Below are 15,238 nucleotides of genomic sequence, written 5' to 3'. Positions count from 1 at the left end.
CAGACGGTGGAACAAGAGCAGTGATGACACGGGTACACATGTGTGTGTATTTGGGAGGAGGGAGGTGATACAGACAGTAAATTATGGCCTCACTGTGTGTGTGTGTGACTGCATGAGGAGTGTATATGTGGGCACAGAGGAGGTCTCAGGGACTGCCAGCCAGTGCAGCTGTCTTGAATGAGAGACACAACGCAACCGATCCATGGTGCATGTGTTCCAAGAGGGGAGAGAAACGGAAAGCAAAAGAGAGGCTGACGGGTTTTTTTTTTCTTTGCAGAAAAAACACCCAAGTCTTCCAAATGAGTAAGTGCACATGTGCCAGATGACAAAACAGTGAAATATGGAGCCTACTGGACTAAACCGTGTGCGCATAATAACAGCCGAGAATTAGGTAATTCATAATTGGGCCATAAACACAAGGCAATCACCATAACAACCACCACAATGTCAAAAAACATCATCCTCAAAAGCAATTCAGCGCTGTTTTGTCAATGAGAGGAAAAGAAAAGAACAAACTTATATTTAACATTCAGAGACATAATAACCATGGGAAGAAAAGCAGACAAATGTTTCAGCGAGTGGTAACAACAGTGGCCACAGCCATGCAAGAACATTGTTGCTGGAAAAGTCAAGTGTTGTTCGAACAGCTGTGGTTAGTGCTCAGTGAGAGGGACAAGGGCCTGCTGCGCTGTGGAGGAGACAGCAGCGTGGAGACCAATCTGCACCCTCATGTTTTGTCTTGGCTAATCCACGAACAGGACTAATGAAGGTTTCCGAGGAGCTGCAGTATCAGTCCCGCAGATCCAAAAACACCTGACAAGACAGACTGAGTCAAGAGCAGAGAGACGCACAAGAGAACTTTTTTAGTTAGCAGCCGTTGCATCATTAAAGATAGCTTGCCAGAGTCTCTATAATTAGAGAGCCTCAGTGAAGAAGTAGCAGGATTGCCTTGGCAGTGGTTCACTTCATTCTCCTCTTGGAATCAAAAGCTAGAATTCGTTATTCTTTCCAATTATAAAACCAAAGCCAGTCCAAAATGGCAGTAGTGACCTAAAGATCAGGTGGTTCTGCATTCTTTTGATAATTATTGCTGATTAAATAAAAACTGTGTAGGACTACATTGCTACTGCCATTTACAATGTCACTGTGTCCACTCAACATAAAACTAGCTCGCAGATGCTTGAAATTTTGAAATAATCAATCATGATTCATATTTTCACAGTCACATTATCATGATTGGACACTCAACAGTGATATAAACCAGGGACCTTAATGTAATCATACATTCCTCCCAGCATTTTACAAGAAACATATTATTCCTTTATGAGTTTTGGTTTTACAAATCATTTGAATGTCACAATTCTCAGTAGCCAAGCTGCAATGAAACTGCTGTTGAATGAGTTGTTAAAGGACTGGTTTCTAAAGTCCAGCCTGGTCCCTTAATTGTGTTCTGTCACTGATATCTTCCATCATGTTCACTGTGACTGATGACTATTATTACTGCACAATTTATCTAATTGCTATCACAAAGTGAGCCTGTGCAATTATATAACTGCAAAAAGCTGCACTTTAATTCAATAAAAAAAAATGTGGGTGGTGTCCAGCCTTGTGTTGTTTATCTCTCATAAAAAGTTTACTCACCAAACTGTGTCCTCAGAGCTCATTCTGCAGACCCGGCACAGCTTTATACTTAGAGCTCACCATTACAAATATAAACATGTTTCACTCTTAAGTCTTTCTGACTTCACCGTCTGTGTGACAAACATAGATTTGTTTGGTTGAGCGTGACTTTTAATTACACACAAATGTCACAGTTACATTCAAACCATTGTCAAATGAGTTCACACAACGCTGATTAAGCCGATCAGCTCCACATGACTCTCTGTGTTTGTCAGTAGAGCAGTGTCGGCCAGCGACTAGGGATGTGTATCATTAAGATTTTAACAGACTTTTTTTTGATAATGCTTATTAATCCAGGGCTTTAATGATACAGTTAATGGTTCTTTTTAGGATAAAGAATTAAACAAAATAAGTAAAGAAGATCCTTTTCTTATTTTTCATTATTAACATTCAGGAGAACTGGAACAGCAATATTTTAAAGAGTTTAATTTGAAGTTTAATGTTAATAGAACTTTTTAATATGTTGAAAATGTTCTAACGACCAACACTGACAGTGACTCTTATGATAGAAGAAAAGAAAACCGAACTGTAATGAATTCAATAAATGTTTGTACATGAATCAGTACATTAGTTAATGACATATTTGTCATTGTTAGAACCATTAACAGATGGATAATCTTATAACTGACTAAAAGCTATTATTAACTCATGGTGACATAATTGATGCGACTCATCGTGGGTTTCTGCTATCATATAACATACCTGAACGTGGTGACTTTAGCTCAGTGTTTAGTGAGTTTGCTCGTATTTCCACCTTTACAGGCAGAACTCTTATTGCACCCCAGGCAACGGCTGTTGTTTTCGTCAATTCTGGTGAAATATAACCAGACTTTGGAACGTTTAGCTCTTTTCATTACGACGTAAGTGTGTGTCGCTCCGCTGCCTGAGCGCGCGTTTGTGACAGACAGACAGACAGACAGACAGACAGACAGACAGACAGACAGACAGACAGCAGTAGTCATCCCCGCTCCTGCACAAACAGACAGCAGGCCGACAGAGACACACAGATCTTTCCCCATGTAAACAGTGAAAATCCATCACAGACAAACCTAAGTAAAACTAGTGTTAGCAGCACCATTCACGTCAGCGCTTATCGATATTACAGAACAACATTTTGCCCCAGGGCCCATTTAGTACTGGGTTTCAGTGCCCATCCCTACCAGCTACATCTCTGCTAGTCCTACTTAGGACTATACACAAAGCATACATGGTGCTAGTGACAATGTGACCGTTAGTTAACTAAGTCAAATATTGACTTATTTAAAGGTACACTCAGAAGGAACAAGAATTGACCACATATTATGATAATCCAGCCAGTAAGTGTTGACACATTTCTCAGCAGAAGCACATATGTTAACCTCATGATGGTGTGACAGCCACAGTCTGAAGATGATTAATCATCTGATTTTTCTTATATAAGATTGAATGGTAAGTCACGACATCTCAGCTTGAACCTTGACACACGCCGTTTGAGTAAACAACCACATAATACACAACAGTGATACACTTACAAACACCTTAAATACAAATAAACAGCACTTGTGATTAACAACATTTTGGAGCCTGGACTCTTTACTTTAGCAGCTTTCTTCTATTTAACTCGGATCACGTGTTAAGTCTCCAATCATGGCGAGATATAGAGTAACACGCTGTGCACTCAGTTAGACATGACTAATGGTCACAGGGGAGACACGAGGAGTGAGCACTTTGTTTTGGGTTTCCATCAGAGTGTAAGGAAGGTGGGTAGGTCACACGCACCACTACCCTCAGTGTCCTGGATAGAAGGGAGTGCAAATTATTCTTCAATCGTCCAAGCACTTTAAATTGTGAGAAACAAGGTTCTTTTGATTGATTTTGTACAAACAGACTTGTTTCTGTGCGACTGTGTTTCCAGGTTTTTACTGAAGACACACATTCGTTTTTTATTATGAGTATTAAGATGTTCTTCAGTGTGATTTCTTTCCCACCAAGCCAGGACACAGTGTAACCTCTTCCCCTCAGATAGTGAGTTTGTAACCTAAGAGATTTACTCTTAGAACTAAAAATACAGACACTGTTAAAGTGGGCAAAGTTTGGTATTGTGCCCTTTGCTTAGTCATGGTGTTGATCATACACTGGTCATCACATTGCATAGTTGTGTGTCACACAAGGAAGTGCCAAATCTGTGCTCTGCTTCAACTGCAGGTTAAGGAAGCAGGCGGGAAGGATGGATGAGTCAGTTAACATAGTAACGAGGGATGATGAAGACATTGGACGAGTCATAAAAGCAAAAGAAACAGGAGCAACAGGAAACAGAGGAAGTGCAGCATCAGACTTCATGATAACTTCAAGTGATTCATGATGAAGAACTAGTGGACTGCAAAAATGAACACGTTTCCAGGAAAACTTTGCTCATGCTCAACATCAAATGACTCATTCAATATCTCACTTAGAAAAATAAATAAATAAATAAAAGCACACCTTCCTGGTAGTGCAGATACAGTTCATCAGAAACAGGCCAGTGGAAGGACAGAGGAAAGGGTGAATAAAACAAAGCCGGCTAAATTAAAATGCAGCTACAACAGTGCTTTACACATGGAGGCAGGTCCACAGCAAATGCAGCACTGCTGAGTGTATCCACATGGCCAACGGAGACAAATGGTGACTGATTACCACAGGTTGATCTGGCGAGTGAAGAATGCTTTCATCATCGACAACAGTCACATAAGCCTGTTTGCAAAGAATGACACCAAGCCACTGTTTTGACTGTGTGTTGAAGTGGCAGGATGATGTTTTAAAGAGGTTTATTCTTGTGGTGGAAGTTTTTGTTTCTTACAATTCATGAATGTCGGAGAAGAAAGGGCTTTCCAGGGGGACGTAACATTTGCGGTGTTTAAAGCTGCCGCGCGTAACTTTTAAATATAAACAAATGTCCATTAAATTCAAACCGTTTGTAAAATGAGTTTACGCAATGCAGATTAAGCCTTTGCGCTACACACGACTCTCTTTTTGTTTTCCCCGTCTGTGGCGACATTCCTGCCTTGAACAGCAGTGAGATGCATTTTACGTCACAACTGACAGAGTGAAGGCAGAAGCAGAGGCGAGGTGGCAGACAACGGCTGGAATATGGACCAAGAGTCGTCCTTTCCATTGCCTGCTTCCTTAGGAGGAAACACCACTAAGTACCCATGCATCGTTTGCTTCCAACTCTTATAGTCCTGACTATGCAACGCTGGCAGTGTTATGGCAACAGAAGTTACACACTGGAGCTTTAAACAGAGCAAATCAAGTGTCAAAGATGGAACCAGTGTGGCTAGTGAAGAACCATAATGAGGGAGTCCTTTTACAATGAAATTGCTTTCAATTCATATTTCATTCAGTTGAGCAGCAAAGCTCCATACGCACAAAAACTAATGAAGCTGTGCATCAGAAATGCCTCTGATACTGCAGAAAATGCCGTATCACAAATCAATACCACCTCATCTAAAAGGTCCAGAGCAGGGGTGCGATGGAACTTTCATGAGATGAGACACAAGACTGGGATTTAATGACCAAGACAATTACACTATTTTTCAGACAGTTTCAATGACAAAATACAAGACTCAAAAAATAGTATATTATATTTACGTCGTTCACAAACAGAATGAAGTCTGTATGAGTAGCATCATAGCAAACAGGAGACGGTTTCTTCTTCTGTGGGTTGTGAATTCCATAGGTGGTCATAAAACCAGTTTGGAATGAGGATCACGAGATAGATAAGGCAGAAAAAATTATTTAGAGAGCCAGATGGGTGATTTCATGCAGAAGCTTATTACACAAATGAAGAAGAAGCACACATCTTTTCAACATATTGTATGTGCAGTTAAACTTATTTCACTGACAAGTACGATAAATGAATGCTTGATAGGATTTCCTAAAATAAAAATATGAAAATAAAATGTTCAGTGAAAGGTGATGTGAAACAAAAACTACAATCCTCCGTCCGTGCACGATGAGGCGTCTGTTTGCATTTGTCTTGGGAAACTGGTTTTTGATTGACAGCAAATGGAGCACAGTTTCGGTTCTTAGGGCTTGAACCCTCATACATGTCGGCACATGTAGTTAGACTGTCCTCAGCTCTTCTTTCCTCTGTATAATTCAACTGCCAGTGGGAGAGTAATTTCACTGTCTAGTGAAAGTGAGTATTGAAAGACCTTTCTGTAAGTGAACCAAGCAGTGGGTTTAAGTGCTGCAGTGTGAGATTAGTTCTGAGTTTGACCTTTGTTAAAGCATGGGTGTGAAGATCTTAATGAGAATCTTGTAGGTATGTGGTGGTGACATTCGCATGTTAATATGAAAGCACGGCAGCAGAGTGCACTCTGTGCATCTCTGGTTCTAGTTTGACACCGGGGCTGTTTTAGGTTTGCAGGGTGATGGCAAACTGTAGCCCAATTCCCTGAACTCAATTTGCACCACCTGTCCAAGACCAGGTTGGAGGCAGAAAAGAGAGGATGACGTGAGAGGAGAAAGGAGAGGCATGTGACAGCATGGTGCGACTCTCACAATGGCCAGAGAGAAAACGTCCACGGACAGAGAGAAGTCGGAGTAAAATTCTCTCCAGTATTTTAACTGAGAGACTACGAGCTCGAGTAGGACAAGAGCAGTTCTTCACCCACAGGAGGCTGGTAATTATTCATCAAGTAAGTAACTACTGAAACAAGGAAAAGTGATAGAGGGATGGAAGGAAGGAAGGCGTTATAGCCTGCAGAGAAAGAAAAAACAGAGATCAGGTCTAACAGGAGTGAGTACAGTGAGACTCAGCATTTTGAGTTTAAGTGAGAAAAAAAAAAGTCAGGCCTAACACAACCCTCGAACAGATGTCTTCGTCTCATTTTTAATGAAAGACAGCTGAGCTGAGCTGAGCTGGACTGAACTGAGAGAAAAGATGACTCTGAGTTGTGTGATGTTCAGCTACTGCAGCAAAAAAAATACACACAAAAAAGAAGGTTATGATCCAAAGTGTGTGGTGATGTGATTAACATTAAAATCTAGCCTTTACTAAATCTAAATGTTAAAACCCTGGGGCACAGGCTGACACCTCTATCACATTTCCACCCCTCCTCCTGCTCCTTCCTTGCAGAGAAAAAGGCTAAATTACACATCACACAACTCCTTCCTGATGCTAATGTGCTCCACTAAAAAGAGACAGGTTCAACCCACACAACGTGGATGCTGTTAAAACTCAAATTTATCATATGAAGAGAAGAGATATCAAATAAAAAGGTAACCTCTGATGAAATTGAACACACTTTTCTTCCACGATCCAACAATGATTCAAAAGCACTTACTTTGCCAGAGGCCATTAGCAACTGTTGGTGATATACCGAGCCACGAGAGGCACAGTGTGTACTAGAAAGTGGTCAAATAAAAACAGAAAACACCATCAGAACCGCCGTGAAATAAACAATAGAAAGAGGGAGAGAACAGAGCACATTGTGGCTTTCAAGTTTTTGACTTTTCAGCTTTCATGAGGTTTTTACTTTTCCACAAACAATTACTGTGGAAAGGAGCATGAAGTGACAGGGGCATTTCATATTTCTACACATTTAAGTCTTAAGTAAGTCTCAAGTAAGTGAGTGCTAATGCATATGTGATTTAAAAAGTTGCATTAGGCCTTTTGTGGTTCCGGGGAGAGCTGCACAAAATCAGAGAAATTGCCTCAAGTGTTGTCGCTAGAGGCAATGTTGACTAAAGTCAAAGTAAAATAAATCTAGAGGTAGAAAGAAAATGACCAGGACTCTGTAGCTCACCCCCATATTTGCTTGAAGCAAACAGCTCTCGGCTCCTTCAACCACTATACCCTGCACAATCTCAGACAATTTGCATTGTGGGTAATGTACAAGTGGAAAAACACCACAGATGGTGTCTCTGGTTCTGCTTAAACTCTCTAAATCAAAGTGTGACAGTGTTCTAGAAACAACGAGTAGCTCTTTTAATGACTACTTGAATATTCCAGAGTCATTTAACAGATACTGCCGTTGAGAACAGTTATTAGATTAGTGAGCTGTTACCTGGTAACTGGTTGAAAAAAGAAGTCAGTTTGAATGGAGGTCTATGCAATAATTTGCTTTTACATGTTTTACAAGAGTTACAGGTCTTCTTCAATAGAACATGATGCCAATTTTGTAAGTTATTTTCCTCTTTAGAGAATTAAAGACAATAAAGTATGGCACACATGAGTGGACACCAGTGTGAGTGACATCTGGTATCATCCAGTAAGAGACATCTGTGAACTTTCCTCTCACTCAAAGCTTTAAAACAGGAGTTCTTACGGGTGACGTCAGGACCGGTTGCCACCTTAAGGCGTCAGATAATTTTTTTTATCTGAGAAAGCAGTTCCCAAATTCCCCTAACAGTTAACAGACTGAGGGGGAAACAAGGTTGAGATTGAGGACGCCTCCTCCTGCTGATGTTGATGCAAAATCATCCATAAACTTAAACAATTCAGCAATCTGCAAGTTCTACGTTCTGTTCTAGACTTAAACTTTGAATGAGTAGTCTGCCCTCTGTCACCCGATCCCTTTGCCAAACTTGTTCCTTATAGTGTCAGAGACACAGTACCCTTGATAAGAGACTGTGGCTCTGAACCAACTTCAGCAGTTTAAGTATCACACCAGTGAACCTCCATTCACACGACAATATCGCTATCTGACTGAGGCGACGGGAAAAGCAAACAGATAAATAAGGACATTCACAGGGACGATAAGAAAGGGAGGCTGAGGCTAAGATGGATGAGCAGAGGGAGGAGGGAGGAGCGACTCGAGTGCTGCTTCAAAGGGAATGGCGAGAGATAGAAGATGAAGAAGGAGAATAATGTGCGTTCCTTGTTGGATATTGAGAGAGACAGATTGCCAGAATGATCAATTAGGGGATCAAAGGTGTGCTGGATGTCAGGGTGAGATAGTGGGACAGGACGATGAACGCATGCTGGGTGAGCGGGGAGGCTTGATCTTGTGGGACTTTGGAGATTTTTAGAAAAGAAGTCAAATAGAGATATGAGATCTCACTAATAACTTCAACAACACTCTCGACCCTGTTCTGAAGTGTCACTGCCGATAACGTGGAGAATTTGTTTGTCCGTCAGTGTTGTCAGGCTCGCTGTGCATGTGACCACGCATACAGCAAATCCAATAGAAAAGTCCAGCTGTCCACACTTGGAGGAGAAATTGGTTGAGGAAAAAAAGGTGAACACAAGAGACAGTGGAGTCTTCAAATGGTTTCATTTTCGATTAGAAGAGAGTGAAGGAAGAGGAAGAAAATAACTGTGTTGTGTCACTGGACTAAATTGAATTCTTCCACGAGGCATAAGGTTTCAGCTTAGTCTGTTGGAAGCCAATTACAATCAAACACAGGGTTTAGTGGAGTTGCTGCCTATTGCACGATTGTTTTGAGAGAAGTCTCATAAAAGACTAATTTTGATTTAAATCACCAGTGTCATCATTGTGCTCTTTCATGTGGTGAACTCCCCACATTAGCCTCATTGCTATAAAGACCAGGCAACTGTGCAAAGCATGCAATTGAGTCATTGTGAAAGCTTTGCCTTTAGATTTTGAACTCCTTTTCACCTGCTCTAAGTCTTTTCAGAAAAGTCAGCAGTCTGGAGGCACACAAACAGTCAAACAGCACGGCACTGACTCCCACCACAACAATGAGCCAGAGAGACAACAACAAACTGAGGTCAATCATCAACCAGACTGGACAAACCAGTGGTTCCACTGAGGACACCCAATCCTGCTTCTGTGTGGGCGAAGCATCCATGTGTTTCCAATCACAGGACAACAGTGAAAACACAAAACTTAAACTTAAACAGTTCTCCAAGACTTTAGCTGGTGATCCTTAATTTCACCAAAGACCAAAAACAAAACCACTTCACAGACAAATGACTGTGTTCTGTGCCTACTCCTCCACAATTCATATTATGCAATTAAGGTAATTTTCGTCTATGCATGCCATGACAGAGGAACATCAATAAAAACCAGTTACCCTGGTGTGTGCATTTACAAAACATACTCACGTAATTTATCTTTCCAGCAGCCTAATACGTTCTGTCTCCCCTCGGCTGGACTCTACAGCTGATAAAAAGCAGTTATGGAGGGCCAACGGCTCTCAAGAGATACTGGGAGAATTAGCAGCCAGATGCCCATTAGACGGGGCTCCAGCAGACCAATGCTTGCCGAGAGGGACCGCATACCAACAATCAGTGCTCCTTCTCACTTTATGCCTTCCTTACACGAGCTAAGAGGGAGGAGTAACGGGTAGAAAAAAAAAGGCCTTTTATTGCCTCTTTATCTTTTGGATAACAGCACATGGAGCCACACCATCCCTCCTCCCAGCTCCTCCTCCTCTCACTGGTCCTCAGCTCCATCCCCCAGCCAGCAAACTACACAAAGTAACTGTGTTCATGTGATGGGAAAAGTGACTGCAATGTGTTTTACTGTGTCACTTAAGCTCATTGTTGGTTCCTCCATCTGCAGTAAGGCTGAACAATCTGGATTTGATATGTTATTAATGTAAAGTGCCATTTGATTTGCAACATCACTTTTTATGTCAGGCTTCAGTTCAATTAAGTAGATTTAAAACAAGATGGAGCGTTGCCACATGAGATGTTGTCAAAAAATATTCTACTAAAACTACTGTGCTTCAATGCAAGGATGAGAAGTTATTGATATGAATTATTGTATCACATTGTTTTTAAATCAGCATCAACAACAGAACAGTCAAAAATAGAACCATTCATTTTCAGCCTTTGTGATTTGCTAATTGCATCATTTCACGATGCAGTTTCAATTTGAAAACAGTTTATTGTTCAGCCCTCATCACCACCTCTGTGATGCAGGTGCACACACAAACACCCAGGAACAAGCTGGCAACACAAACACATGCAGTCACACCCAAATGTTCACCCCTCTGTTGCCGTCTCTTTCTGCCTTACACGAATAAAAAAGGACACACAATGAAATAGGTGCTTTGAGCACATCTTTCCCGTGATTTCTGCACCAGCTCAGAAAAGTTCAGTAATCACTTATTATGCCACACAATTTACTCTCGCCGCCTCTTTCTTTTGGCTCATGAAAGCACAAAATGTGTATCCTGTTCGAAGCCCAAACCTTGTAGCAGCTTTTCCACAGAGTGTGAAATGTTCTCTCGTCCAGTGCCAGGCTGTCTTTTACAGTTTTTCAGGTATGACTCTAGTGATTGATTCCCTCCCCTGAAGATCCGTCCCCTTGGTGTAAGGTCATAGGTGAATGCAACAGTCTTACTGGAAGTCACCTGTGGCGCTGTGAGGTCGCAGGGTTAATGGTCGATGCGATGGCCGCCACCTGGATGTGTGGAGGTCATCCTAAACATTAGACTTTCTTTACTGAGCTATACATCAGGGTTTTACAGCTCGACGTGCCACAAAGAACGACTTTTGTTTGGCTTGTGAGGCTTTTGTGAATGAGTTGTGACGTGGAGCCGGTGCACAATGAGTTTAACAGGCTGTGAAGGAGAGGAGGACTGTGACAACCTTCACCTCAGCCATGTGACACTGAGAGGTTTAATCTGGGGGAATATCAGGAACGATGAAGGGCAGGATGCAGGAAATAAAAGCCCATTTAGGAGAAAGTAGTAGCAATATTCCAAGAACATTTTCTTTGATTGATTGATTGATGATGATTGAAGCCCATCTATGACATGGCCTATGACAGTTTTGGGAGTCACCATTGAGCTGAATTGAAATTGTGAAATTTTAAGCACTATAAATAAAGCTGCATTCCAAAAAACAAGATTTAAAACAAGATGACGCATGAGATACCATCAAAATATGAACTACTACACTAGATCTTAATCACCGGAATTCAAAGCTGTGTAACAACTGAACCACCAACAGTTCCACTTGGTGAAATCTGGGCTTTGGTGTAAGATTTGATTTGCTGATCTGTTTGGATATCTCATTGAAGGTGAGGCAAAAAATAAGCCTCCGGCTTCAGTCTATTGCTCTTTTGTGCTTAGAGACTATTGTAGTATCTACAGTGTGTGTTTGTCTGTCACTTGCAAATCACACAAATTGTTATGCTGTGGTCTTTATGATGCGTAACCAGAAATATATTCATCTCACCATCATCATTAGTCATTGCGCAAACCAGGGCTCAGAATAATGTTTACTCTGATGCCAGGGTTTCAGATTTAGGAGACGCTGAGCAGACGATGATGTTCACTGTCAGAACATTTCAGTTACGCGGTGGAAGGCTCCTCATGTCACACACTTCTCTGCCCCACTAACGCAACGCTACACCTCATGTGCGCTTCACCACAGCCCGTGGCCGCAGTCCAGAACCGCCGTGTCTGTGTGACACTGCGAGACTGACAGACGCCAAACCACAAAGTGAGAGACACACACACACACACAGATATATACACAGACAGACAGACAGCCGGAAATAGTCTATCCGCTGCTCTATTATTAAAGCCACTTATTTGTGAGTAAAGTGCGTGGAGAGGAGGAGAAGAAGCGCGGAGGATTTGAAGGAGGTCGCTGACTACTTACCTAAAAGACACAGAGAAGTGCGCGTTGACAGCAGTCCACACTGTAGCGTGGAGTCTGAGTGGAAACACTTAAAAGTGTGTCTTCTTGTCCAGAACAAGCCGCGTCCTTTGAATCATCCAACCTGAGCCCAGGGACAGTTGTTTCTCCCCGTGAGCGACTTGTGTCAAACTCACACAACTACTACACAAAATAGTCCGCAGCCTACTCGGTTGGTACTGGCAACCACACACACACGCTTTAACTTGACAGTGTTGGGGGGTAAAATAGTTTGTTTATCTCGACACAAAGAGAACAAGACGGACCGGGAATAACGGCCGCTCTCTGTGAGTGTGTGCCCCGCTTGTGTTTCTCCTGCCCGGGTACAGTGAGGCTGAGCAGCCCGGCAGCCAGCAGGCGCCACCAGGTGCTCATTTACATAACTGCACTGGCGTTGGCCAATCACAGCGCGGAGTGATGTGTCTGATTGAATAGCCCAGCAGCAGAACCAGCCAATCAGAGGCAGGTGTGGGCGGGACCTGGGACCTCAACAACACAGTGGAGTGAAATGCAGTGTGAAGAAAGAGAGAGAGAGAGAGAGAGAGAGCTGTGTGTTACAACAGGGCTGAGATTTGGGATTATGACATATGATACAGCAGCGTGCTAGTTTCACCTTGTTGAATGTATGCATGTAAGAAAGCCTCACCATGACAGATTGTTTTAATAAAATAAACTTGTACAGTCAATGAATTGTCTGTCCGACCTCTCAGCACCTGGCCTGCAGAGCCACAGCACCCTGACAGGGTATTTACCTCTAAAAGAAACTTTATTACAGAGTAGTTGTGCTGTAACTGTATACCATTACTGGCCTTAAGGCTGTAATGACTCAGATTGCAGGGTTTGCAGTAAAACACAGCAATGGAGCTGGAACCAGGAGAGCTGCTGATATGAGACCCTGAGGCAAGGCAGGAGCGAGAGAGGAATTCATGTTTTCAAAGGGCCTTGCGTGTGTGTGTTTGAATCCAGAGGTGTTTCAAGGGAGTATGGAGACGGCTGGCAAAAGGGACAAGGGGTAACGCTATCCAATAACCCAGAGAAACAGAGTGTGTCCCGAGAGTTTGAATTCAAGCTACCATAAAAATGCATCCTTCAGCATTTAAAGCGGGTACTCGGATCCAAATTCAAGACTTTTTATTGACATTGCTGTCGACCAATATATTCAGCTGTTCTTGGAGGTCCCCCTCTCAGCTTGGGGCCCTAGGCAATTGTCTGCTTTAACTGCCCTGTTGCAAGGCCCTGTTTGAATCCAATGTGGAACAAGTCAGACGGAGATGGACTGGAGGAAAAGACTGAGCTGTAGTTACTGTGTGTGTGTGTGTGTGTGTGTGTGTGTGTTCCTGTCGGCCTGAGATGAGAGGAGGGAAACTTTAGCTGGTGTTCATTCAGCAGTGAGGTACAACAAAGGTCATATAACACACACTCTGACCACACCTTGGATAAACAGGGAGCTAACACTGACACGCTCTCTGCTGCAGAAAGTTCACTTTTTGCGTGTCTGAGTCATTATGTGAGTGTTTTCAAATACAAACACACACAGACACACACACACACACACACACACTTCCATTTATTTGTACAGCCAAATCAAAGCTTAACTAATAACCAGGTTAGTGTTATTCCTCAGAAATGTGGTTCTGCCTCAGGACATGAGGACGACTGGTCCTGACAAGGTCAGTGTTAATGCTAGAACAGGTCCTAAAGAGGTAACAAATACACACACACACACACACACTCTCTCTCCCCCTTCCTCACCCATTCACTCTCCCTCTCTCTTCATGTTCATAAAGACTGTTTCTGGACTTTCATCTGGCTTGGCCTCGTTTGCGCTGCATATCATTAACATTCTCTCACCACTTTTCAATTCAGAGCTGAACCACACCAACAACCTCCCCCTGCCTCCCTCCATCTCTGTTTAATGGATAAACTTCCCTCTGTCTTTACATAAAACATAACCTTGTGTTGTGAGTTTTTCTCTCTGCGCAGCTACATTTTTATCAAGATTTAATCATATTCTCTGTTCTTTGATTTGCACTCAACGTTTTTTAAAGTGATGAAGGTAAGTTCAAGGTTAAATGCTAGTGAAGAAATCTCTCACTTCACTTATTCCCAGAAACGCTCCTGAGCACATGAGCACAGCGACTGAGAGCACAGTGATTCTCAGTCCGTGTTGTCTCACACCGAGCCTTTCCCTTCTCTTTTCACTCCTTTCTGTTGAGCACATAGTCCAGCTGGCTCTGCTTTGTTTGTCGTCTGGGTTACAGCAAATCCCCTGGCAAAAATGATGACCCTTTTTCAGCATTGTTTCCTTTCTTCCCCCATACCTTCTCTTATCTTTTCTTTGTGTCTCACTTTCACTTCACTGTTACTGTTTTTCAAAGATCTTTTTTTCCCATTTTTCTCTGAATATCCTCACCTCCTTCAGAGTTTTGGTTTGTTGTCACTAAGCACCCCCCCCTCCTCTTCCTCCTCCTCCTCCCTTTCCACCCATTCTCGCTTTGAGTGAAAAGCAGTGAAGCATAAAAAGCAGGTCTGATCCTGTGAGGAATTTTGTGTGTGTGTGTGAGAGAGAGAGAGAGAGAGAGAAACGGAGAGAAAGAGAAAGCTGTATCACTTATGAGTCATCAAGGACAGGAAAGTGCTTGGTATGATATTTAAGGACGAACATAGAAGAGGGAAGAAGAAGAAAGACTTTTCCTGACACATCACTTGTCATGACAAAGAGAGGGGCTTAAAAATGTGTTTAAAGTTGAAAGAAAAAAGTTTTCCAAATTACCATTATTGTTCAATGCGTCTATTCAGGAGGGATGACAGATGATCAATTGCCTGTCACTCTGAGAATACAGCGTGAATTTATCACCTTTCTGACAACACTGTGGTCAAAAACACAAACATCTGAATTGAAAATCAAAGGCATTTTTTAGGGACAACACACACACGCACTCACACACACACACACACACACACACACACGCACAC

General features: G+C 42.3%; 1 protein-coding gene across 1 annotated transcript in view; it reads right to left on the bottom strand.

Moving 5' to 3' along the window:
- ddr1 (discoidin domain receptor tyrosine kinase 1) overlaps window positions 1-12,595 on the bottom strand; it is a 40,584-nt gene extending 27,989 nt beyond the window's left edge. The window contains exon 1 of the mRNA XM_058647445.1: window positions 12,227-12,595. The gene's annotated coding sequence lies outside the window, so the exon portion shown is untranslated. The remainder of the gene's footprint in view (window positions 1-12,226) is intronic.
- Between the last annotated feature and the right edge of the window lie 2,643 nt (window positions 12,596-15,238).

This window comes from Solea solea, chromosome 13, assembly GCF_958295425.1.
Source record: "Solea solea chromosome 13, fSolSol10.1, whole genome shotgun sequence".
NCBI classification, from domain to species: domain Eukaryota; kingdom Metazoa; phylum Chordata; class Actinopteri; order Pleuronectiformes; family Soleidae; genus Solea; species Solea solea.
The sequence above is the reverse complement of the archived record's forward strand: the minus strand, read 5'-3'. Positions and strand labels throughout refer to the sequence as shown.